The following is a 27,894-nucleotide window of genomic DNA, read 5'->3' as shown; positions in this document are numbered from 1 at the left end:
CTTTCCATTATGAAGGCAGTTCAAGTGCTGAAAAGAGTGCCCAGGACTCGTCTTCATTTTACTGTATCAGTGGTTCCCAAATCTAGATGAATTTCAGTCACCTGGAGAGATTTTTTTTTTTGGAAGACGTATTTTTTTGCCTCCCTCTACTCCTAGTATCTAGTGTACTTCCTACAAAACCCCCCAAATAATCCTAAACTATCCATTCATCGAATATGTGTTTGAGAAACACGACAACAGCTTTTGAAAACACTTGTAAGCTATAAGTTCTAAAGAAATGCTAGTTATTACTGTCTATCACTATGCCCTTCTTGGTGCCTTAACCAGTAATCTCAAAGAAGATGTAAGCTTCTTCTCGAAGGCTAATGCCCTAAGTACCCTAAGATTTGAAAGAACTTGAGCAACTGTTGGTTATCTTATTAAAACATTGTTATCAGACCAAGGCCAGAAGACAGGAAGTAAACAAATGTCCCTATGCTCTGAAACACTGAAGAGGAAAGATTCTAGAACTATATACATCAGTAAACTTGAATGTAGCCCACTATGAACATTCTAAAACAGATCATTAAACAGATAGTGAGCATTTAGAAATGGAAATGGTGAAAACCAGAAGTCACCATTAGTTAACTATTAAGTCTTGACAAACTACTTTTACTTCTTTTTTTTTTTTTGAGGTATTTACTAGAATTTCTAGAGAAGAGTGCCAGTGATAGAAGGTATCTCAATTTCAGCAAAACATTTTATTAAGATTGTCTTTGTAGAGACATGGGAATTGTGAAATTAATAACACTGTAAATAAGTAATGAATTGAAAGCAGTTTAAATATCAGTTTCAAAGAATGTTGATTAGTAGATCAACCTAGAGGGACATTACTGATGAAATGTTTACAGGCTTTTTACTTAATTCTTAACCTGCCATTGGTTAAATCATATTGGTTAAACCTAGATTTCTCAGTGAGCCCAGTGCGTAATTCTCTTCAAATTTCACACTTTAGACAGACTTTCATTCAGTAAATAAATTTAGTGAATTGTGCACCTTGTACCTGTCACATACCCCATTTTGATATCCCTCTTTCCATTCTCAGTGATTAACAGGGAAGTAACTATAAGTTAGCCAGTATTGCATAAAATCATAGGCTAGGAAACTCTGACCTATGATTTAAAGAAAAATTTGTTTTTAAGGGAACTCTGAAATGTTAAGTTGATGGAGGACTTCTAAAAATGAAGATTTTGTAAGAGCATTTTTAGGATTTTCTCTGTTTGAATATTATATGGATGAAAATAAAATGAAGAAGATACTCTCATCTCCACTGGAAACTAAGGGAAGCCTCAATATGGTGTCATAAATTTCAAAGAATTTTGGTCAGAAACAGTGTAACCAGAACACTCTACAATTTAGCAGGTAGAGTACAGTGAGGTGGATAGTATACAGAGGAAATTCTGTGCAGCTCCTGGAACTCTGCAGTAGAACTTTCTGTAATAATGGAGATATTCTTTATCTGCCCTATCCCATACAGTAGCCACCAGCCACGTTGGGCTCTTGAAGTTTAGCTAGTGTAGCTGAGAAACTGAATATGTTTTATTTTAATTAACTTAAATTTAAATAGCTACTTGTGGCTTCAGGCTCTTATTATATTAGACAGCTTAGCCCTAAAGTGAAGGGGTAAAAGCTGGAAATTTCAACCTCTTTCTCCATCATATATCTGCAGGAATGCCAGGCTAGAGGAGAGCCTGTTTAGTTGTGCTGTATCTTTTTTCCTTTGGTGTGATTTAGATTCTCAACCAAGAGTGATGGAGTTTGTATTAAAGCAAACCAAATAGATGTAAAACAGATAAATTGCAGAGAAGAATGCTTGCTGTTCCATAGTTTGAATGGGGGTTATGTAAAAGCTGAGGAGTTATGATGAAATTTGTAGTCTAAACTGACTTTTTACCAATATGACTAACTCTCCCAGAAAGAGAGAAATAAATACAAAATATGAGAGACAAGGCTTAGAACTATAAACTTCCAATCCCATAAACTTGACCATGGGTAAAAGTATTTGGAGAAAATACAAACATAAGCTTCCAGACTTGGAACCTCAGCTTTCTCCCCACCTTTAAGCAAGGAAATTGCTGACCAGATAATATTTTCCTAGTCCTCCAGTTCGTTGGATAATGGAACAATCCAAACAATGTTTTGTTAAACAGGAAAGAGGCAAAATGAAGGCTTGGCTAGAACTGCCTTCATTCAAAGATTATTAAGTGATGGGGTGGGGGGCGGTTCAGGGAAGACAAGTATGAGATATATGTAAATATTTTTTTAAGTGGAAGGAAGGAGACAGCAGGAGTCCTATAAAAGCTGCAGAAGATAAAGAGAACATTTTAAAAGATCTATGCTAGGAATCTAGAAAGATTTTATAGATTATAACCTATTCACAACTAAAAGAATTTAAGAAAGCACAGAACTCTTTGAAACCAAAGACTTTGCAAAAGAATAAGATGGAAGGTGACTGGCAAAGTTAAAGAAAAAGATTACATAGAAAAATGACATACAAAACTTACAAAGGAATTAAAGAGAAAAAGGGGGGGTAGGGAGATCCAGAAAACTGAATTAAGGGGGGGGGGGTTTATAAAGCAGAAACAAATCAAAAAAAGAAAAGAAAAAGCAACAAAGAAGTGATGCAAATGGTTAGAGAGGAGGTATTAGACATGGAGAACAGACAACACATATCCACATTCAGAAAATTAGTGTGTCAATGGAAGAAAACAAAATGAAAGAGGAAAAAAATATTTAGAGATACAATAAAAGAAAATTCTTTCTGAAATTTATCAGAACTCACCACATTCTGGGTGGTGTGAAGAGGATGGGAAATAGCAATGTAGTAAATCCAATTGAAGTTATTGAATATGAACATTAAAGGAACATTATTAGAAGCATCTGGGCTGGATAAGTAAGTCATTTGCTAAGGAAAAATTGCAGGTTGAGCTTAAGTTTTTCCTCCATAACTTTATACTTTATTTATTCATTTAGCAGTATTTATGAACAACCTGCTTTAAGCAAGCACTTTAACACTGGGATTGAAGGTTTAACAGTGGTCTCTGTCTCAGTGGAATTTACGTTCCTATGATGTAAATCAACACATATAAATAAACGACAAAGAAGATAATTTTAGAAAGTAACAATTATTTGAGAGAAATAAAACAAGAGTGTGATTCAGGTAAGTGAGACTATGTGAGGGGTGACATTTTCTGCCTCCTGAGCGATGAAAACTCACTAGTCATGTGAGGACTCAGGAAGCCTCTTACCCAGGTGGCATTCCTGAAAAACCTACTTGAGATGGTAACCTCACTAACCAAAGAATCAAAGAACTCATTAAAAAAAAAAAAAAAGAACTCATGAATTGAGATGTCAAGGTATAAAAGAACTGGCAGTGAATATTTAATGTAAAATTAAATCTCAGTAACTATTGTCATTCTGCTTTCAGAACACATTGTAATCATAATTGTTATGGGGAAATTACAACATAAAAATAATAATTTAACATAAGTAGAGGCAAAAATAGCAACTTGCAACTAAAATTAGAGAATTGATGGTAAGAGGAAATAGTGTGTATATAATATACTTAATATTGTATAATTATAATTTCCTCAAACTTCATAAGAATTAGTGGTTTTATCAAGAAATATCTATTTAAACATATTAGTCAGGAAACAAAACATTAGTTAAACTGTAAACAGATGATATCCTTTGTATATTGCCAGAGGAGAGGGAAGAAAAAAGAAAGCACAGACCTTATAACAAAAGATAGATAACAAAGCAAACAACAAAGAAGCAAAACACAGAAAATATAAATTTGTAAGACGGCAGACGACCAATTGTGTCTTTTCTGACAACAGTTGTAAATGTGATGAACTCACTATTATACAAGAAAAGAAATACAGTTTGGGTCAAAAACTATATTCTTTTCACAATAAGTGACTCTGGATGTATAAAGATGAAAAAATGAAAAATGACACAGGATCTAAATCTCTTCTGCAATAAATATTTATTAAAATTTGTTTTAATAATTCAGGATCTTGAGACTCCCTTTGTCATGACTATATATACACAACGAAGTGCTCCAGAGCATTTATGCGTCGAATTTGCCACAGGGAAAGTGCTGATTGTCCCACTTACAGCCCACACCCAGACTGCTCGCTGTTGCCAGGGATCATTTAAAACATGGTTTGAGGGTAGGGATAGTTTCTAGATAAAATTCCTAGATAAAGGGGGGTGCCAACAGTTACTATAATGAACTGTTTACTACACTTCCTGATCGATAAATAATTGATGAAATAGGAAATAAAGCTCAGAAAATTTAAACAAACTGGAATCATGTTGTTAATTCATAAGCACTTTTTCACTGAATTCAGCTTAAGGGTCACATTAAAGTTATGATCAAAGATACAGTTCAGTATGTGGCTTATTAATTAGCTTAGAGAGAATGTGTGGTAGTGAGATCAAGGTTTCAGGTCCATTCACCTTGCAGACCTTTTTTTTTCTTTTTTTTTTTTTTTGCAAAGGTGAGTGGAGGGGGATGAGTGGGGTCTATGATCTTTTCTAAATCTAGCCAGCTGCGTCAGAAATGTGTAATTTGGGGTCACAAGCAGAGAGAGTAGATAGAATCAGTACAAATATCTAAGTATTACTAGAAAAAGAACTCAAGTACATGTCCTCCTGGTGACTGATCAATAATGTTGTGTTTGTAAATGAAAGAAAACACTTTATTATATATCTGCACATTTTTTAAGATGCTTTCTTAGAAATCCAGAGTCATAGGTGGTCAGTCATTATGCATATGAATTGAATCACAGAGTGTGTGTGTGTGTGTGTGTGTGTGTGTGTGTGTGTGTGTGTGTTTGTACAGCTTTCTTTATAGGCTGCTGCTCTGTTGCTGAGGGGGAAATTTTCATAGATTTACATTTGGTAAATATATCCACGTCCAAAAAAAGATGTGTAAAATATTGGAATGCCAGCTGACTAAATCAACTCATAAAAACTTCAGTTAAAAGTAAGATATTTTCCACGATTATTTTAAAATATGATGTTTACTGGAAGGAAAGTCCAGAGAATTACCACAGTTGAAGTGTGAGTGTATTTCTCCCACTTGTAAATGAGCTCTTATTTCCTACAGTGTATATTCTGGTCCACAATGAGTCATTTTCAACATGTTTCAATTTAACTCCTAATACATTTTTAAACTTGGCAGGCATATTTAGATGAACGTTACTTCCAGTTTTAGAGACTGCTTCTAAATTATACTTCAGTACTGCAGTCATTATGAAAAGTTCTTTCAGTAAAACGGAAACAGGATTGATTGGAAGTGTATGTTTTGAGGAATAAAAAAATGGTTGCCATGAATAAAAATCAGATAGTTAAGCTTTTAAAAATTTTGTTACTACATAAACCCTCTTAATATTATATTAAAAAGTTGTAGTATAAGGTTCTTTTTATTGATAGAAGATACTTAGGAAAAAAATAAGATTTATTCTAGATAATAAAGTTAATATTTATTGATCTCTTACTATGCCTAGCACTTTTGTGTGTTAACTTTTTTAATACCCATATAATAGGTAGTAGTTTAGTTTCTATAAACCATTCAGGCTTTTTTTCTATTATAGTGCATGGAGCCTAATACATTTCTGGACATATAACTGGTGCTACATGAATGTTTGTAAAAGCTAATACTTTATAGAGAATTTTACATATTGCCAACTCTTAATAAGTATTTAATAATTACCTTTTATAAATTTATGCAATCCTGTAAATCTTATGAATCTTCTGGCAGATTTCAGTTGACCAAGCTGTCCATTGTTAACGATTTTAATATCTTAATTTTTATCATAATGATGTTTACACTGTGCCTTACTCTTTTTAACACTTTATTTTGTATTTAATTTAATTTATTGTTTTTGGCTGCGTTGGGTCTTCGTTGCTGCACGCGGGCTTTCTCTAGTTGTGGTGGGCAGGGGCTACTCTTCGTTGCAGTGCATGGACTTCTCATTGCGGTGGCTTCTTGTTGTGGAGCACAGCCTCTCGGCACATGGGCTTCAGTAGTTGCAGCACACGGGCTCAGTAGTTGCGGCACATGGGCTCAGTAGTTGTGGCACACAGGCTTAGTTGCTCCGCGGCATATGGGATCTTCCCAGACCAGGGATCAAACCCGTGTCCCCTGCATTAGCAGGCAGATTCTTAACCACTGCACCACCAGGGAAGTCCGTAACACTTTAAAGATTCCCAAAAGTTTAGAGTTGGGAAAAACTTAGAGGTTATTGAAAACAGTCCACCCATTTAGCAGAAGAGGAAACAAAATCCAAAGAGGTTATCTGACTTGTCCTGAGTTACACTTACTAGGAGCAGGGCTAGAAGTAGATACACGTTCTCTTTGTTCCCATCCAAGTTGTTCGTTCTGCCACACAATTGTGTCCTTCCATCAGTAAACAGTAAACAGCATATGAAGCACAACATGTGTGATGTTAAACAACATCAATAGGTACATCTTTTGCTCTCCAGTATGCATATTAAAAACAACAGGCTCTTCTCTTCCCGTCTGAGGTGGCAGCTGGCTCCCTCTTCGCCAGCTCCGTTTTCCCTCTGCTCCTGCTTCACTTTTCTCTCGGGCTGGCCTGGCCTGAGTGCTCCGCCCGCCTCCTCAGGGTGGCCGCCTAGCCCCCGACCCCTGGAGTGCTACGCCTTCTCCTTTCTCTGGGCTTCAGTCTGCACCCAGCCCCTCCGTGAATGAGGAGTACATGATCATGCTGGGCACCGGCCTGATGGAATGTATCCTGTCAGGTATAATGTCAGTGAATGGAAAGAAAGTTCTTCACATGGATAGAAACCCATATTAGGGAGGAGAGAGTGCATCATCTGTAACACCACTGGAAGATTTATACAAAAGATTTAAAATACCTGGAGCACCACCGGCATCAATGGGGAGAGGAAGAGACTGGAATGTTGACTTCATTCCCAAGTTCCTTATGGCAAATGGTCAGCTGGTTAAGATGCTGCTTTTTACACAGGTCATTCGCTATCTGGATTTCCAAGTGACTGAAGGGAGCTTTGTTTGTAAAGGAGGAAAGATCTACAAGGCTCCTTCCACTGAAGCAGAAGCTCTGGCATCTAGCCTAATGGGGCGTTTGAAAAACGTCGATTCAGAAAATTCCTGGTGTATGTTGCCAACTTTGATGGGAATGATCCTAGAACTTTTGAGGGCGTTGATCCTAGGAAGATGGCAATGAGAGAGGTGTATAAGAAATCTGACTTGGGCCAAGATGTTATAGGTTTTACTGGTCATGCGCTGGCACTTTACAGAACTGATGACTGTTTATATCAACCATGTGGTGAAACCATTAACAGGATTAAACTTTACAGTTAGTCTTTGGCAAGATATGGCAAAAGCCCATACCTTCATCCACTCTACAGCCTTGGATAACTGCCACAGGATTTTCACAGCTAAGTGCTATTTACGGAGGTACATACGTGCTGAATAAACCAATTGAAGAAATCATTATGCAAAATGGAAAAGTGATTGGTGTAAAATCTGAAGGAGAGATTGCTCGTTGTAAGAAGCTCACCTGTGATCCCAGCTACTCCATCATCTTTGATCGAATAGAGAAAGCGGGCCAGAGACTTCCCTTGTGGTCCAGTGGTCAAGAATTCACCTTCCAATACAGGGGATGCGAGTTCGATCCCTGGTCGGGGAACTAGGATCCCACATGACGTGGGGCAACTAAGCCCGCGTGCCGCAACTACTGAGCCTGAGCCTACGCTCTCTGGAGCCCGAACGCCACAACTAGAGAACCCGAGCACCACAATTACTGAGGCCATGTGCCACAACTAGAGAGAAGCCCATGCACTGCAGCAAAGGATCCTGCATGCCACAAAGAATATCCTGCGTGCCACAGCTAAGACCCAACACAGCCAAATAAATAACTATTAAAAAAAAAGAAAAGAAAATTGGGCCAGGTGATCAGAGTCATCTGGATCCTCAGCCACCCCATCAAGAACACCAACAACGCCAGCTCCTGCCAGATCATTATTCCACAGAACGAAGTCAACCAAAAGTCAGATATCTATGTCTGCATGACCTCCTCCACACACAATGTGGCAGCACAGGGCAAGTACATTGCCATCGCTAGCACAACAGTGGAGACCAAGGAACCCGAGAAAGAAATCAGACCAGCTCTGGAGCTCTTGGAACCAACTGAGCAGAAATTCGTTAGCATCAGTGACTTCCTTGTACCAAAAGATTTGGGAACAGAGAGCCAGATCTTTATAACCCGTACATATGATGCAACAACTCACTTTGAGATGACCTGTGATGACATTAAGGGCATCTATAAGAGGATGATGGGATCTGAGTTTGACTTTGAGGAAATGAAGCAGAAGAAAAATGACATGTGTGGGGAAGACTGACAGTAGTACATGTTGCCAACTAATTAGGACATACTTAAAATTTGGCAAATGATGCATATTGTATGAAATCAATATTGTAAGGCCTGCTTTTGTAATCAAAACTGAGAGATTGCAGAGCACCATACCAGTAAATATTCCTCCCCTTTCTAATATCATGTATTAACTTGTTTTCATGGAGTGACTCTTCAGAATTGGCAGGTTCCCACATTTTGTTCAATTTAACCAATACCAGCTTATTTTTTCTAGTGAAGAATCAGTTTTAAAACGTCATACTGATACAGAGAACTTGATATAGTATTTGTATCTTTTAATCAGTGTAACCTTTACAGTTATGAGCTTCTGCTGCTCGAGAGCTGGGTCAGTACAGTTTGCGTGCCATCTGTCCTCTGGGCATTAAGGAGATTCAGAATCGAATGTTCCATAATCAGGGATAGCATCCCTCATTCCTCCCCACCCCTTTTCATTTACATCACGTGTTATAACAGTGCCTAGGCAGCACAGCCACAAGCTTGGTTTATGTGGGCCTCCAATTCTAACCAAACTCCAGACTTTAAGAGTCATTTTGGAGGAAGCCTCTGTGCAGTGTTTTAACCTAATAAAATTGATGAGAGCAGAGGGAAGAGAAACCTATCATAAAGCAGGTAAATGTAGAGCTTCTTTTGTGTCCCAGGTGTGACTTCTTCAATGGACCAAACTGCAATGCAGTATTTATTTGACCGAGCCTCTGCTTCAACGATGTCTGTCTCACAGTGGCTCCGAATGATTTCTGTACTGCAAAATGAAGCCAAACTCTGGAAACCAAAACAAAACAACAACAACAAAATTCACAGTGATACTATATTAATTTCCTGTGGTTGCCATAATAAATTACCACAAACTTGGTGACTTAAAACAACAGAAATTTATTCTCTCATAGTCTGGACGCCAGAAGTCTGAAACCAAGGTGTCTGTAGGGCCATGCTCCCTCCACAAGCTCTAGGGGCAATCTGTTCTTTGCTTCTTCCATCTTCTGGGGCTCCAGGCATTCCTTGCTTTCCTTGGCTTATGGCCACATCACCTCCAGTCTCTGCCCCCGTCTTCACATCACCTTCTCCCGTGTATGTGTTTTATAAGGATATATGTGATTGCATTCAGGACCCACCCAAATAACCCAGGACAGGCTCTTCTTCTCAAGATATTTAATTTAATCACATCTGCAAAAAACCTTTTTCCGTGTAAGGTAATATTTACAGGTCCTAGGGATTAGAACATGGACATATATTTTGGGGAGGGACCACCATTCAACCCACTCCATATGCCTTTTAAGTCATTTGAATTAGTATTTATTCAGATCCTCCAATCGGAATATGATTTTATTTTTAAGTTATCCAACCAGAACTTTTTAAGGTATCAGCGAATTTTAGGAGTTATTAAAATTCTATAAAGTTAGATTATCTTTTCAACCTACTAACTTGACATTTAGCAAATTACTTGCTGTTAAGCAAATGGCACCTTAAAGATTCTAGACTCTGTACCATATGATGTTGTGGCATATTTATTATGAATTAAAAGACATCCTACATGACTTTTAGTAACATTTTTTAAGAACATCATGGCAATGACATTAAGGGTTAAAGAAATAGAGTTGGACGTTTTCAACAGAAACAGTGTAAAAATCTAGCTTTAAGCTAAGCTATATTAACTTCGTTTAGACCGTATAATTGCTTTTTTCTATATAGCGATTGAATTTTGCTTTACTCTATTTAAGATTCAGTAAGTAAGATCTTGAATGCTTTAATAATATAATGACTTTCACGTTTTATTTTTGTTCTACTTATTTTTTTCAGTCAGCAAACTTTTAGCCCTTCCTGGTTTTAACAAATGTATGTGTAACCTGTTTATTTCTATGGCATATGCCAGATATGTGATCATTTAGTTTCTCCTTCTGTAGAAATCATTGTAACTAGATATGAAGAAATTCCAGAAATCGTTGTTACCAGATGTGAGAATATTCTCAATTCCTTTTATGCATTAAAGTGTCTTACTTGTAAATGAAAGAAGAAAACGTAACTGATATTTTACATAATTCTGTGCATCACAAAACTAAATGATATTTATTATACAGTTTTAAGTTCTCAGTAAATGTTAACTATTATTATTTGTTCTCAACATCCAGTTAGTTGACTTTTAAAGTTCAGTTGTGTCTGTTCTCTATTCAGTACGATAAAGATAAAGGGTTAGGAGCAGTCTCTGACACAATCTAGTAAAACTATTTCATGCAGATGGATAACTGGACTTGTTACAAGGCTCTCTGAAGAAGGGGATCCCTTTCCTCAACTTAGTTTATTTTAATTATTAGTAATTTACTGTTGGGATTTCCCTTGCATTGTTGTGAGTTTTAAAATATATATCCATGTATTTTTTAAATGGATTTTTTTAGCTTAAAGGCAATGTGTTTTTATTTTACAAATGAAAAGTCTAATCTGTATATTTGTTAAAAGTAGGAAATGAGTTAATGGGTCTTCAAACAGTGAAACTTAACTGACATCCACATACTATGATTAGAATTCAGATGTTTCCTCCTAATTCACTGGGACCCCAAATATGAACTTCTATTAGCTAGAATATTCATAGATACTCCAAATGTGATGATGCCTACCATTTCTAAAATTCCTTTTGTCCAAAATCACAGATGGAAAATGCCCAAAAGAATGCATCTCCCAGCCTCCAGGCAAGGGTGCACCCAGATCATTCTAGTCAGATAGACTGTCCATATGTAAACCTGTAAAGGAACTCATATACCTTAAATGACAATGAAATGTTAGCTTTGAAATTGTTTTTTAAAGTAGTTTACAGGAAAATCAAGGTATGGTTAATAGCCTGTCATTTATGAGAATGGAATGTTCTGTATGTTGCTACCACAGGACATGTCTGTTCTTACTCACTTCTCAACTTTTGCCATTGGTTGAACTGTGCATTGATCCAGAAATGTCAACATGTTTAAATGGGAAATGTGTTATTAAATTCAATCATTTGTATATAGTAAACATTTTTTTTTGGACCCCAAATAGCACTTGTAAAATATAAATCAGGTTGTTTAACTAAAGTGCTGGTCTCTAATTTTTGAAAATTAAAACTATGAACTGAATGCTTCTAAAGGAAAACAATTTTTTAGCCAGTTTTCCATGTTGCTAGCTACTCTACATTTATATGTGTTATCCATTATAGTAAATAATGCCTCTTTTCATTATAGAAACCACCCCTTGCCCACCACTATCAATAGCTCCCTTAGATATTAAGCATTACACTTATAAGAAATTGTAAGCTCTAACAACCTTTCTGCAGGCTTATGTACCAGTTCTCATCCCACAAATTTTAAGCACTACATTTACAAATTAAGGTATACTAAGACATAGCTAAAGTTTATGACTTCTTAAACCATACATATGTCTTTGATGATAGAGAGCACTAGAGAAATGTTGAACTAATGGCTCAAACTTTTTATAAGCTTTCAATAAAAAGAACAGCAATAGTAATTCTTGGGGTTTGTTTGAATAGAACTATGAAAAAGGTATCTAACTTTTTGCTTTTTATGAATTTTATTTATAAAAATTATGATAGGGCTTCCCTGGTGGTGCAGTGGTTGAGAGTCCGCCTGCCGAAGCAGGGGACACGGGTTCGTGCCCCGGTCTGGGAGGATCCCACATGCCACGGAGCGGCTGGGCCCGTGAGCCATGGCCACTGAGCCTGCGCGTCCAGAGCCTGTGCTCCGCAACGGGAGAGGCCACAACAGTGAGAGGCCCGCGTACTGCAAAAAAAAAAAATATGATATAATTTTATAAACACTTCTAAGAATTTTTAGTTGCCAATACTATCTGATAGGTGTTACAAATTTATACCTACATAATTGTACCTAAAGTAAAATTCCATACAGCTAAACTCATTTTCCTTGACCATTTTAAAATAGAACCTAATGGAAATTAATTGCCGTGACTGCCTCTTCCCTGTGAGAATTTGAGTATCCATTGCACAATTCTATGAAATGTTCTCTGCCTCCCTCGTTTCTTTAATATGCGGATGAACTTAAGGCTTCCTTCCTGTCAATTCCAAATGTTTAACACTGCTTGCCTTATTTCCTTTTATTTTAAATGGGAGCCAACATCATGAACTCCGTACTTTACAATGAACCTCAGAAAGCAGAAGAGAAACATATCTCTCCCCATAGTTTCAGAGGAGAATGTGGAGAAAAATACGTTATGCTGTGCTCAGATTTCTCTTTGGTGGAGTGTGAACTATGATAACAGTAATAGGAAGGTAAAATCTCTCTCTGAATTTTTCTTATGCTGGACTAGAAAGTATTCAACTCAATATTCATTGAACCTTTGTGCATAACACTGTAGAAGAAAAAAAACTTAAAATATGATTTTTGTTTCCAAAGAGCAGAAAGAATAAATGTATATATATATTTATATTTTAAAGCAAAATGTTCTCTATCTTAAGGAGTCAATACTGGTCTATGAATGTCCCTATCTATTTTAAAGGAGTATCGGGAATGACCTTTTAGAGGAGGTGGTCTATGAAATAAGCATCTGAAGTATGAATTGTGATAATGCAGATCTGAGAGAAGGGCAGTCCCAAAACTTTATAAACCTTCCTAAATGTAGGAGAAAAAAAAAGTAAAGGATTGTCAGGAAACAACAGATAATTCAGTCAACTGATTTGGAGTGTACAGTTAGGTAGAGAATATAAATAATTTCATATTCTGGTAGGCCTGAAATGTCAGAATGAAGAGCTTATATTTCTTCAGTGAGCAGTGAGGGGTGTTGTGATAAAAATCATTTTAGAGAATTAACTTGGCAGTAATATATCTATATAGACATATTTTATATATATATATTATATATACTTCTATATATATATATTCAGAGTAATTCAAGATACCATGAATAGGAGCACCTGAAGCTCAGGTGACATGTAACCATGGCCTCAATTGGTGTGATGGCATAGGGAATAGATGGGAAAATTGGTTTTAGAAATACAGCTGGGGGATGGTGACTTATGGAGATTTTTCTACCCTGCTCTCTACTCACCACGCTCCCTTTCCTAGAGAAAAGAAATTTCTACTATGTTTGGATCCTATTCCAAGACATTGTTCGGGCCATGTTTCTAGTTGGGTAGTCTCTAGCAAAAAGGTCAAAATCATGAGGACAGCTTGCTCTTCCGCTTCCTCTTTTCCTGTGACTAGAAAAACAGGGTTGGAGATCACTTGCAATTTTCAGCCTTTGGGAGTATATATGCGCTGATGTATATAGTCTTCAGAAGCTAGCCCGTGTTAAGATGGGACTGGGGCTTAATGGCCTCTCTTAAACCTATCTCATTCTCCATCCACATCTACCAGAGACCTCTGAGTTGGGGTTTTCACTATGAGCCCAGCAAATAACATAGTCATAATTTTATTTCCCATTTGCTCCTGGCCTCTTTGCACCTGTCTTTTTCAAGAACATCATGCTGAGGGTGCATTAATGCATTTAATGGAGCGTTAAATATTTCTTGGATTTCTCCAAATATTCTCTAATAGTACCCAATCCCACTATCTTCACAAGCAAGTGGATCCTACAGTCTGCACACATTAGAGGCAATATAATTTATGTTTCAGATTACTGTTTCTGGACGTAGATTGCCTAGCTTATGATACTGGCTCTATTGTTACTGGGTGCATGCTTTAGGAAAGGTATTTAACCTCTGTGTCTCAGTTTCCTCATCTATAAAATGAAGACAGTAATAGTAACTTAACTCATAGAATTGTTGTGAAGACTAAATTAGTGTTTGGCATAGAGTTTGTCACATAATCAACATTAAACAGTAGCTATCGTGGTTATTAAGGACTCAGTAACTGACTAGATTTGAAAGTATGTTTGGGGCAGTTATCAGTGATTCCTACAAAAGTTTGGATAGTGGAGTTGACAATGATTTCATTCAGAAATAAGACTTTCTGAAAGCAGAGGTGATTCATGGATGAATGAAGGTTATGATATTGATTTAGGACTTGTACCTGAAGTTCTAACACACCATTGACATAATAAAAATACGGTAAATAAATGGGACTAAGGAACTCAAGCCTGGGAGAAAGATCAGGCCTATAAGATAAAAATTTTGGACACGTCAACATTGCTGAAACTTGTACTAAGAACTGTGAAGTTTGGGAAGAGATTTAATAAGTGCTAAATACTTTCTGTGGGTTAGATACTGTGCCAAATGCTTTGAGAGTTTTTTTCCTTCCTTGATTAATTTTTTTCTCAATTTCTGTTATTTCTCACAAATGCTAATCTTTTTAAGTGAGGAAATTAAGGCTGAAGGAGGTTGTTTTCTTAAAATGTCATAGCTGAAATCTACAAGCAAGCAATTAAACTAATGTAACTTTAGCAAGATTACAGAATACAGGGTCATCATGAAAAAGGTCAATTGTATTTCTGTATACTAGCAATAAGCAGTTGAAATTTTTGAAAATTAAAAGTTTTTTAATACTATCTGTAATAGCATCAAAAATACTAAGTATTTAAGGATTAAATTAACAAAATATGAAGCAAGTACACGACACTGAAAACTAGTAAATATTGCTGAGAAAAAGTAAGGTAGACCTAAATAAGTAGAGAGACACATCACGTTCATAGATTGGAACACTGAATATTGCTAAAGTGTCAGTTGTCCCCAAAGTGATGAATAGATTCAGTGCAATCATGATGAAAAACTCAGCAGGTATTTTGTAGAAAATGAGAAAGTAACCTAAAATTTATATGGAAATGTACAGGACCCAGAATATCCAAAAATTTTTTTTTTTTTTTTTTTTTTTTTTTGTGGTACGCGGGCCTCTCACTGTTGTGGCCTCTCCCGTTGCGGAGGACAGGCTCCAGACGCGCAGGCTCAGCAGCCATGGCTCACGGGCCCAGCCGCTCCGCGGCATGTGGGATCTTCCCGGACCGGGGCACGAACCCGTGTCCCCTGCATCGGCAGGCGGACTCTCAACCACTGTGCCACCAGGGAAGCCCTATCCAAAATAATTTTTAAGAGATGAAAGTACCAGGATAATTCAATAAGGAATTACATAGTCTTTTCAACAACATGCTAGAATGTTTTGATATCCATACGCAAAAATACTACACCTCAACCCTTACCTCAAACAAAATATAAAAATTAATTTATAATCATTCATAGATCTAAATATAAGGACAAAAACTAGAAAAAAAAACATAAGAGAAAAATCTTATTAACCTTGGGTTTATCAAAGAGTACATAAATAGGACACAGAGTGAAGCATGAAGAAAACACTTGTTAAATTGGACTTCATCAAAAAAGAAATTTTTGCGCTTCTGATAAAGGAAAAGGCAAGACACAGACTTGGGGAAAATATTTGCCAAAAATGTATCTAATAAAGGACTTGTATCCAGAATGCTTACAACTTAAGATAAGCATTCCAATTTAAAAAAAAAAAGGCGGGGTGGGGGGGGCGGTGTCCAAGGTTTGAATAGACATTTCATGAAAGAAGAAATGCAAATAACCAATAAGCAAAAGAAGAGATGCTCAACATCATCTGTCATCAGGAAAATGAAAACGAAAACCACAATTAAATACCACGACAACCAGAATTCTACAATCTAGAATGGCTAGGTTTTAAAACACTATTGTTACCAGATGTTGACAAGATTGTGGATTAGCTGGAGTATCCATACATTGCTGGTACAAATGCAGAACGGTACAGTCACTTTGGAAAACAGTTTGGCAGTTTTTTATAAAGTTAAACATTAACTTACTATGTGATTCAGCAGTCCTGCTTCTGGTTATTTACCCAAGAGAAATAAAAACATGTGTCCACACAGGACCTGTCTGTAAATGTTTATAGCAGCCTTATCATAATGGTCCAAAACTGAAAACAACCCAAATACTCATCAGATAGTGAATGAATGAACAAATTTTGGTATATTCATACTATGTAAAACTACTCAGCAAGAAAAAGAAACCAACTACTCAACATACAATAACATGGGTGAATCTTTTAAAACGCATTATGTTGAATGAAAGAAGGCAGTTACAAAAGGCTACATACTGTTTGATTTCATTTTTGTGACACTCTAGAAAAGACAAAACTAATGACAGATGGTCAGTCACCAAGAGCCAGAGGTAGCTAGGTTAAAAATATTGACTTCAAAGTAGCACAGAGAATTTGGGGGTTTGATGGAAATGTTCTGTATCATGGTCGTGGCCATGGTTATATGACTATAAACATTTGTTGAAACTCATAGACTTATATGCTCAAAACTGGTGAACTTTATGTATGTAAATTACATCCCAATAAAGCTGGGTTTCTTTGAGTGATTAAAAAAGGTATAGCCAATGGGTGGTTGTGCCAGTATTCAAATTTATTTGTCTACTTTATGGCCGGGGTGGGAGCGTCAGACAAAAAATAATTGAAAGTTGGGAAGCAGAAGAAACCTTTGCTGGATAGATAACTGATCTTAGTAAAGAGGAAGTCGTCAAAGGAGAGTGAAGAGGGCTCTGAATGTCTTAATAAAAGACAGCAATTTTTGGAACACCCAGTGCAGAGAATATAATAGTCTAATAGATATGAATAAGTTTATTCCAAGCAGCAGTAAGAGCCAGGTCATGGACTTGGTTAGCATGTTGTCAGTAATGTTCCAGAGCTTCTAATCAGAGGTTGACAATTCAAATCAGAGCCAAACCAAATCTAGCCTGCCATCTGTTTTAGCACAGCCTGCAAGCTAAAAATGGTTTTTATATTCTTTAATTATTAGAAAAAAATCAGAATATGTCATGACATTTGAAAATTATGAAATTCAAATGTTAGTGTCCATAAATAAAGTGTTATTGGAACACAGTACACACATTCGCTTATGGATCATCTATGCCTCCTTTCATGCTACAACTGCACAAAGCCTAAAATTTTTGCTTCTGGACCTTTACAGAAGAAGTTTGCTGATTCCTCATCTAAAGCATTTATGCCAGCTTTTCAGGAGCTTCCACAAGTAGCAGTGGTCATTATCCACCTCCTTCTCTGTGGCCATTCCCAGGTCTGAGTAGGCGGGTCACCGTTTGTGGACTGCTTCCTGGATATCAGCATGCTTTTCCCAGTGCATCTCTTTAGCTGGGCAAATGAAAAATTATTTGACTTTGAAGACATAGTTCTGTGTCTTGGTAAGGATAACATTCTACTACTGAAAAAAAAATCAAGTTCTATGCTTCCAAAATTTCTATATTTCAAGTAATTAGAACATCTTATGGTTCATATGAAACATGATGAGACATGTAGGCCAGATTGAAAAATGGAACTGCTTGGCCAGGAAAGCATGTAAGGTCACCTATCGTTTTACCCATGACAGCCCTTTTTTTTTAAATTTTTATAAAAAGTGTCTGGCAATCTTGAGTATTTAATTTCATTCAATAAATACTTAGTGTTTACTGTACCAGCAGTTTTAAGCATTTTACTAATATTAGTTCATTTAATCCTCATAACATGATATTACTATAATTATTCACATTTTATAGCTGTGGAAACTGAGACATAGGTAGAAAGGGGAAGGTGTGGACCCACACAGTCTGGCTTTAGAATCCTTGCTTGATTTAGTTATACGTAAATATTTAAAATTACATTATGTAAAAGAATGCTTCAGTCTCATTACATGAATCTTCAATATCACTTGAGGCACTTTTTTAATTAAAACAATTAAAATAGTTTTCCAAAACAAGTCATCTTCACTGCTTTTTTTTTTTTTATACAGCAGGTTCTTATTAGTCATCAATTTTATACACATCAGTGTATACATGTCAATCCCAATCTCCCAATTCATCCCACCACCACCCCCACCACCTCGCTGCTTGGACCCCTTGGTGTCCATACGTTTGTTCCCTACATCTGTGTCTCTATCTCTGCCCTGCAGACTGGCTCATCTGTACCATTTTTCTAAGTTCCACATATATGCGTTAATATACGATATTTGTTTTTCTCTTTCTGACTTACTTCACTCTGTATGACAGAATCTAGATCCATTCAGGTCTCTACAAATGACCCAATTTCATTCCTTTTTATGACAAATATTCCATTGTATATATGTACCACATCTTCTTTATCCATTTGTCTGTTGATGGGCATTTAGGTTGCTTCTGTGACCTGGCTATTGTAAATACTGCTGCAATGAACATTGAGGTGCATGTGTCTTTCTGACTTATGGTTTTCTCTGGGTATATGCCTGGTACTGGGATTGCTGGGTCATATGGTAATTCTATTTTTAGTTTTTTAAGAAACCTCCGTACTGTTCTCCATAGTGGCTGTATCAGTTTACATTCCCACCAACAGTGCAAGAGGATTCCCTTTTCTCCATACCGCCTCCAGCATTTGTTGTTTGTAGATTTTCTGATGATGCCCATTCTCACTGGTGTGAGGTGATACCTCATTGTAGTTTTGATTTGCATTTCTCTAATAATTAGAGATGTTGAGCAGCTTTTCATGTGCTTCTTGGCCATCTGTATGTCTTCTTTGGAGAAATGTGTATTTAGGTCTTCTGCCCATTTTTGGATTGGGTTGTTTGTTTTTTTAATATGGAGCTGCATGAGCTGTTTATATATTTTTGAGATTAATCCTTTGTCCGTTGATTCGTTTGCAAATATTTTCTCCCATTCTGAGGGCTGTCTTTTCGTCTTGTTTGTAGTTTCCTTTGCTTTGCAGTCTTTTAAGTTTCATTAGGTCCCATTTGTTTATTTTTGTTTTTATTTCCATTACTCTAGGAGGTGGATCAAAAAAAATCTTGCTGTGATTTATGTCAGAGTGTTCTTCCTATGTTTTCCTCTAAGAATTTTATAGTGTCCACCCTTACATTTAGGTCTCTAATCCATTTTGAGTTTATTTTTGTGTATGGTGTTCGGGAGTGTTCTAATTTCATTCTTCTACATGTACCTGTTCAGTTTTCCCAGCACCACTTACTGAAGCTGCTGTCTTTTCTGCATTGTATATCCTTGCCTCCTTTGTCATAGATTAGTTGACCATAGGTTTGTGGGTTTATCTCTGGGCTTTCTATCCTGTTCCATTGATCTATGTTTCTGTTTTTGTGCCAGTACTGTATTGTCTTGATTACTGTAGCTTTGTAGTGTAGTCTGAAGTCAGGGAGTCTGATTCCTCCAGCTCGGTTTTTTTGCCTCAAGACTGCTTTGGCTATTTGGGGTCTTTTGTGTCTCCATACAAATTTTAATATTTTTTGTTCTAGTTCTGTAAAAAATGCCACTGGTAATTTGATAGGAATTGCATTCAATCTGTAGATTACTTTGAGTAGTATACACATTTTCACAATGTTGATTCTTCCAATCCAAGAACATGGTATATCTCTCCATCTGTTTGTGTCATCTTTGATTTCTTTCATCAGTGTCTTATAGTTTTCTGAGTACAGGTCTTTTACCTGCTTAGGTAGGTTTATTCCTAGGTATTTTTATTCTTCTCATTGCAGTGGTGAATGGGATTGTTTCCTTAATTTCTCTTTCTGATCTTTCATTGTTAGTGTATAGGAATGCAAGAGATTTCTGTGCATTAATTTTTTTTTAATTTATTTTTGACTGCATGGAGTCTTTGTTGCTGTGTGCGGGCTTTCTCTAGTTGCGGTGAGCGGGGGCTACTCTTCATTGCAGTGCAGGGTCTTCTCATTGCAGTGGCTTCTCTTGTTGCAGAGCATGGGCTCTAGGTGCACGGGCTTCAGTAGTTGTGGCATGCAAGCTCAGTAGTTGTGGCTCAGGGGCTCTAGAACACAGGCTCAGTAGTTGTGGCACACGGGCTTAGATACTCTGCAGCATATGGCATCTTCTTGGACCAGGGCTTGAACCCATGTCCCCTGCATTGGCAGGTGGATTATTAACCATTGTGCCACCAGGGAAGCCCCGTGCATTAATTTTGTATCCTGCAGCTTTACCAGATTCATTGATTAGCTCTAGTAGTTTTCTGGTGGCACCTTTAGGATTCTCTATGTATAGTATCATGTCATCTGCAAACAGTGACAGTTTTACTTCTTCTTTTCCAATTTGTATTCCTTTTATTTCTTTTTCTTCTCTGATTGCCATGGCTAGGACCTCCAAAACTATGTTGAATAATAGTGGTGACAGTGGACATCCTTGTCTTGTTTCTGATCTTAGAGGAAATGGTTTCAGTTCTTCACCATTGAGAATGATGTTTGCTATGGGTTTGTCATATATGGCCTTTATTACGTTGGGGTAGGTTCCCTCTGTGCCCACTTTCTGGAGGGTTTTTATCATAAATGGCATTGAATTTTGTCAAAAGCTTTTTCTGCATCTATTGAGATGATCATATGGTTTTTCTTCTTCAATTTGTTGATATGGTGTATCACATTGATTGATTTGCATATATTGAAGAATCCTTGCATCCCTGGGATAAATCCCTCTTGATCATGGTGTATGATCCTTTTAATGTGTTGTTGGATTCTGTTTTCTAGTATTTTGTTGAGGGTTTTTGCATCTATATTCATCAGTGATATTGGTCTGTAATTTTCTTTTTTTGTAGTATCTTTGTCTGGTTTTGGTAGCAGGGTGATGGTGGCCTCATAGAATGAGTTTGGGAGTGTTCCTTCCTCTGCAATTTTTTGGAAGAGTTTGAGAAGGATGGGTGTTAGCTCCTCTCTAAATGTTTGATAGAATTCATCAGTGAAGCCATCTGGTCCTGGACTTTAGTTTGTTGGAAGATTTTTAATCACAGCGTCAATTTCGTTACTTGTGATTGGTCTGTCCATTTCTTGCAGGTAGTCCGTTTTATTAGCATAGAGTTGCTTGTAGTAGTCTCTTATGATGCTTTGTATTTCTGCAATGTCTTTTGTAGCTCCTTTTTCATTTCTAATTTTATTGATTTGAGTACCCTCCCTCTTTTTCTTGATGAGACTGGCTAAAGTTTTATCTACTTTGTTTATCTTCTCAAAGAACCAGCTTTTAGTTTTATTGACCTTTGCTATTGTTTTCTTTGTTTCTATTTCACTTATTTCTGCTCTGATCTTTATTATTTCTTTCCTTCTGTTAACTTTGGGGTTTTTTTGTTTTTTTTCCCCTAATGTTAGATTGTTTATTTGAGATTTTTCTTGTTTCTTGAGGTAGACTTGTATTGCTATAAACTTCCCTCTTAGAACTGCCTTTGCTGCATCCCATAGGCTTTGGATCATCCTGTTTTCATTGTCGTTTTTCTCTAGGTATTTTTTTGATTTCTTCAGTGATCTTTTGCTTATATAGTAACACATTGTTTAGCCTACACGTGTTTGTGTTTTTTATGGTTTTTTCCCTGTAATTGATTTCTAATCTCATAGTGTTGTGGTAGGAAAAGATGCTTCATACGATTTCAGTTTTCCTAAATATACTGAGGCTTGATTTTGTGATTCAAGATGTGGTCTGTCCTGAAGAATGTTCTGTGTACACTTGAGACGAAAGTGTAATCTGCTGTTTTTGGATGGAATGTCCTATAAAAATCAATTAAATCTATTTGGCCTATTGTGTCATTTAAAGCTTGTGTTTCCTTATTAATTTTCTGTCTGGATGATCTGTCCATTGGTGCAAGTGAGGTGTTAAAGTTCCCCACTATTATTGTGTTACTGTCGATTTCCTCTTTTATAGCTGTTAGCAGTTGCCTTATGTATTGAGGTGCTCCTATGTTGGGTGCATATATATTTATAATTGTTATATCTTCTCCTTGGATTGATCCCTTGATCATTATGTAGTGTCCTTCCTTGTCTCTTGTAACATTCTTTATTTTCAAGTCTATTTTATCTGATATGAGTATTGCTACTCCAGCTTTCTTTTGATTTCCATTTGCATGGAATATCTTTTTCCATCCCCTCACTTTCAGTCTGTATATGTCCCTAGGTCTCAAGTGGGTCTCCTGTAGACAGCATATATATGGGTCTTCTTTTTGAATCCATTCAATGAGCCTGTGTCGTTTGGTTGGAGCATTTAATCCATTCACATTTAAGGTAATTATTGATATGTATGTTCCTGTTACCATTTTCTCAATTGTTATGGGTATATTTTTTTTTCGTATTTGGCACCATTTCATTAGAATACAAATGTCATAGTGTGACTAACATACCACTGATGAAAACATTTTAAATTACATTAGCATTGAAATTTAACCAATTTGTAAGTTTTAACATTAGTGACTATTAATCTCAATCAAAATAAATTTGTTTGATAGTGCCACTTAAACAGATCAATGATAGTGTTTTGGGTTTTTTTGGGTTTTTTTTTTTACATCTTTATTGGAGTATAATTGCTTTACAATGGTGTGTTAGTTTCTGCTTTATAACAAAGTGAATCAGTTATACATATACATATGTTCCCATATCTCTTCCCTCTTGCGTCTCCCACCCTCCCACCGTCCCTATCCCACCCCTCCAGGCGGTCACAAAGCACCAAGCTGATCTCCCGGTGCTTTGCGGCTGCTTCCCACTAGCTGTCTACCTTACGTTTGGTAGTGTATATATGTCCACGCCTCTCTCGCTTTTCACAGCTTACCCTTCCCCCTCCCCATATCCTCAAGTCCATTCTCTAGTAGGTCTGTGTCTTTATTCCTGTCTTACATGACATTTTTTTTTCTTAAATTCCATATATATGTGTTAGCATATGGTATTTGTCTTTCTCTTTCTGACTTACTTCACTCTGTATGACAGACTCTAGGTCTATCCACCTCATTACAAACAGCTCGGTTTTGTTTCTTTTTATGGCTGAGTAATATTCCATTGTATATATGTGCCACATCTTCTTTATCCATTCATCCGATGATGGACACTTAGGTTGTTTCCATCTTCTGGCTATTGTAAATAGAGCTGCAATGAACATTTTGGTACATGACTCGTTTTGAATTATGGTTTTCTCAGGGTATATGCCCAGTAGTGGGATTGCTGGGTCATATGGTAGTTCTATTTGTAGTTTTTTAAGGAACCTCCATACTGTTCTCCATAGTGGCTGAACCAATTCACATTCCCACCAGCAGTGCAAGAGTGTTCCCTTTTCTCCACACCCTCTCCAGCATTTATTGTTTCTAGATTTTTTGATGATGGCCATTCTGACCGGTGTGAGATGATATCTCATTGTAGTTTTGATTTGCATTTCTCTAATGATTAATGATGTTGAGCATTCTTTCATGTGTTTGTTGGCAGTCTGTATATCTTCTTTGGAGAAATGTCTATTTAGGTCTTCTGCCCATTTTTGGATTGGATTGTTTGTTTTTTTGTTATTGAGCTGCTTATAAATTTTGGAGATTAATCCTTTGTCAGTTGCTTCATTTGCAAATATTTTCTCCCATTCTGAGGGTTGTCTTTTGGTCTTGTTTATGGTTTCCTTTGCTGTGCAAAAGCTTTGAAGTTTCATTAGGTCCCATTTGTTTATTTTTGTTGTTATTTCCATTTCTCTAGGAGGTGGGTCGAAAAGGATCTTGCTGTGATTTATGTCATACAGTGTTCTGCCTATGTTTTCCTCTAACAGTTTGACAGTTTCTGGCCTTACATTTAGGTCTTTAATCCATTTTGAGCTTATTTTTGTGTATGGTGTTAGGGAGTGATCTAATCTCATACTTTTACATGTACCTGTCCAGTTTTCCCAGCACCACTTATTGAAGAGGCTGTCCTTTCTCCATTGTACATTCCTGCCTCCTTTATCAAAGATAAGGTGACCATATGTGCGTGGGTTTATCTCTGGGCTTTCTATCCTGTTCCATTGATCTATCTTTCTGTTTTTGTTCTAGTACCATACTGTCTTGATTACTGTAGCTTTGTAGTATAGTCTGAAGTCAGGGAACCTGATTCCTCCAGCTCCGTTTTTCGTTCTTAAGATTGCTTTGGCTATTCGGGGTCTTTTGTGTTTACATACAAATTGTGAAATATTTTGTTCTAGTTCGGTGAAAAATGCCAGTGGTAGTTTGATAGGGATTGCATTGAATCTGTAGATTGCTTTAGGTAGTAGAGTCATTTTCCCAATGTTGATTCTTCCAATCCAAGAACATGGTATATCTCTCCATCTATTTGTATCATCTTTAATTTCTTTCATCAGGGTGTTATATAATTTTCTGCATACAGGTCTTTTGTCTCTTTAGGTAGGTTTATTCCTAGATATTTTATTCTTTTTGTTGCAATGGTAAATGGGAGTGTTTTCTTAATTTCACTTTCAGATTGTTCATCATTAGTGTATAGGAATGCAAGAGATTTCTGTGCATTAATTTTGTATCCTGCTACTTTACCAAATTCTTTGATTAGCTCTAGTAGTTTTCTGGTAGCATCTTTAGGATTCTTTATGTATAGTATCACGTCATCTGCAAATAGTGACAACTTTACTTCTTCTTTTCCAATTTGGATTCCTTTTGTTTTCTTTTCTCCTCTGATTGCTGTGGATAAAACTTCCCAAACTATGTTGAGTAAGAGTGGTGAGAGTGGGCAACCTTGTCTTGTTCCTGATCTTAGTGGAAATGGTTTCAGTTTTTCACCATTGAGGATGATGTTGGCTGTGGATTTGTCATATATGGCCTTTATTATGTTGAGGAAAGTTCCCTCTATGCCTACTTTCTGCAGGGTTTTTATTATAAATTGGTGTTGAATTTTCTCGAAAGCTTTCTCTGCATCGATTGAGATGATCATATGGTTTTTCTCCTTCAATTTGTTAATATGGTTTATCACATTGATTGATTTGCATACATTGAAGAATCCTTGCATCCCTGGAATAAACCCCACTTGATCATGGTGTATGATCCTTTTAATGTGCTGTTGGATTCTGTTTGCTAGTATTTTGTTGAGGATTTTTGCATCTATGTTCATCAGTGATATTGGCCTGTAGTTTTCTTTCTTTGTGACTTCCTTGTCTGGTTTTGTTATCAGGGTGATGGTGGCCTCGTAGAATGAGTTTAGGCGTGTTCCTCCCTCTGCTATATTTTAGAAGAGTTTCAGAAGGGTAGGTGTTAGCTCTTCTCTAAATATTTGATAGAATTCGCCTGTGAAGCCATCTGGTCCTGGGCTTTTGTTTGTTGGAAAATTTTTAATCACAGTTTCAATTTCAGTGCTTGTGATTGGTCTGTTCATATTTTCTATTTCTTCCTGATTCATTCTTGGCAGGTTGTGCATTTCTAAGAATTTGTCCATTTCTTCCAGGTTGTCCATTTTGGTGGCATAGAGTTGCTTGCAGTAATCTCTCATGATCTTTTGTATTTCTGCAGTGTCAGTTGTTACTTCTCCTTTTTCATTTGTAATTCAATTGATTTGAGTCTTCTCCCTTTTTTTCTTGATGAGTCTGGCTAATGCTTTATCAATTTTGTTTATCTTCTCAAAGAACCAGCTTTTAGTTTTATTGATCTTTGCTATTGTTTCCTTCATTTCTTTTTCATTTATTTCTGATCTGATTTTTAATGATATCTTTCCTTCTGCTAACTTTGGGGGTTTTTTGTTCTTTCTCTAATCGCTTTAGGTGCAAGGTTAGGTTGTTTATTCGAGATGTTTTCTGTTTCTTAAGGTAGGATTGTATTGCTATAAACTTCCCTCTTAGAACTGCTCTTGCTGCGTCCCATAGGTTTTGGGTCATCGTGTCTCCATTGTCATTTGTTTCTAGGTAATTTTTGATTTCTTCAGTGATCACTTGGTTATTAAATAGTGTATTGTTTAGCCTCCATGTGTTTGTACTTTTTACAGATCTTTTCCTGTAATTGATATCTAGTCTCATAGTGTCGTGGTCGGAAAAGATACTTGATACAATTTCAGTTTTCTTAAATTTACCAAGGCTTGATTTGTGACCCAAGATATGATCTATCCCAGAGAATGTTCCATGAGCACTTGAGAAAAATGTGTGTTCTGTTGTTTTTGGATGGAATGTCCTATAAATATCAATTAAGTCCATCTTGTTTAATGTATCATTTAAAGCTTGTGTTTCCTTATTTATTTTCATTTTGGATGATCTGTCCATTGGTGAAAGTGGGGTATTAAAGTCCCCTACTATGAATGTGTTACTGTTGATTTCCCCTTTTATGACTGTTAGTATTTGCCTTATGTATTGAGGTACTCCTATGTTGGGTGCATAAATATTTACAATTGTTATATCTTCTTCTTGGATCGATCCCTTGATCATTATGTAGTGTCCTTCTTTGTCTCTTCTAGTAGTCTTTATTTTAAAGTCTATTTTGTCTGATATGAGAATTGCTACTCCAGCTTTCTTTTGGTTTCCATTTGCATGAAATATCTTTTTCCATCCCCTTACTTTCAGTCTGTATGTGTCTCTAGGTCTGAAGTGGGTCTCTTGTAGACAGCATATATATGGGTCTTGTTTTTCTATCCATTCAGCCAATCTTTGTCTTTTGGTGGGAACATTTATTCCATTTACATTTAAGGTAATTATCGATATGTATGTTCCTATTCCCATTTTCTTAATTATTTTGGGTTCGTTATTCTAGGTCTTTTCCTTCTCTTGTGTTTCTACCCAAGAGAAGTTCCTTTAGCATTTGTTGTAAAGCTGGTTTGGTGGTGCTGAACTCTCTCAGCTTTTGCTTGTCTGTAAAGGTTTTAATTTCTCCATCAAATCTGAATGACATCCTTGCTGGATAGAGTAATCTTGGTTGCAGGTTTTTCTCCTTCATCACTTTAAATATGTCCTGCCAGTCCCTTCTGGCTTGCAGAGTTTCTGCTGAAAGATCAGCTGTTAACCTTATGGGTATTCCCTTGTGTGTTATTTGTTGTTTTTCCCTTGCTGCTTTTAATATGTTTTCTTTGTATTTAATTTTTGACAGTTTGATTAATATGTGTCTTGGCGTATTTCTCCTTGGATTTACCCTGTATGGGACTCTCTGTGCTTCCTGGACTTGATTAGCTATTTCCTTTCCCATATTAGGGAAGTTTTCAACTATAATTTCTTCAAATATTTTCTCAGTCCCTTTCTTTTTCTCTTCTTCTTCTGGAACCCCTATAATTTGAATGTTGGTGTGTTTAATGTTGTCCCAGAGGTCTCTGAGACTGTCCTCAGTTCTTTTCATTCTTTTTTCTTTATTCTGCTCTGCAGTAGTTATTTCCACTATTTTATCTTCCAGGTCACTTATCCTTTCTTCTGCCTCAGTTATTCTGCTATTGATCCCATCTAGAGTATTTTTAATTTCATTTATTGCATTGTTCATCATTGCTTGTTTCATCTTTAGTTCTTCTAGGTCCTTGTTAAGTGTTTCTTGCATTTTGTCTATTCTATTTCCAAGATTTTGGGTCATCTTTACTATCATTATTCTGAATTCTTTTTCAGGTAGACTGCCTATTTCCTCTTCATTTGTTAGGTCTGGTGGGTTTTTATCTTGCTCCTTCATCTGCTGTGTGTTTTTCTGTCTTCTTATTTTGCTTATCTTACTGTGTTTGGGGTCTCCTTTTTTGCAGGCTGCTGGTTCATAGTTCCTGTTGTTTTTGGTGTCTGTCCCCAGTGGCTAAG

The 27,894-nt window shown here is 36.6% G+C and overlaps 1 protein-coding gene and 1 pseudogene across 3 annotated transcripts in view; both read left to right on the top strand.

The window, feature by feature from the left end:
• Positions 1 to 27,894, top strand: part of PIBF1 (progesterone immunomodulatory binding factor 1) — a 212,723-nt gene that overhangs the window by 83,534 nt on the left and 101,295 nt on the right. The gene's annotated exons all lie outside the window — the stretch shown is intronic.
• On the top strand, positions 216 to 9,093 carry LOC137211443 (rab GDP dissociation inhibitor beta pseudogene; annotated as a pseudogene).

This window comes from Pseudorca crassidens, chromosome 18, assembly GCF_039906515.1.
Source record: "Pseudorca crassidens isolate mPseCra1 chromosome 18, mPseCra1.hap1, whole genome shotgun sequence".
In the NCBI taxonomy this organism is placed as follows: domain Eukaryota; kingdom Metazoa; phylum Chordata; class Mammalia; order Artiodactyla; family Delphinidae; genus Pseudorca; species Pseudorca crassidens.
Note: the sequence above shows the minus strand (reverse complement) of the source record. Positions and strands in the feature narration are given on the sequence as shown.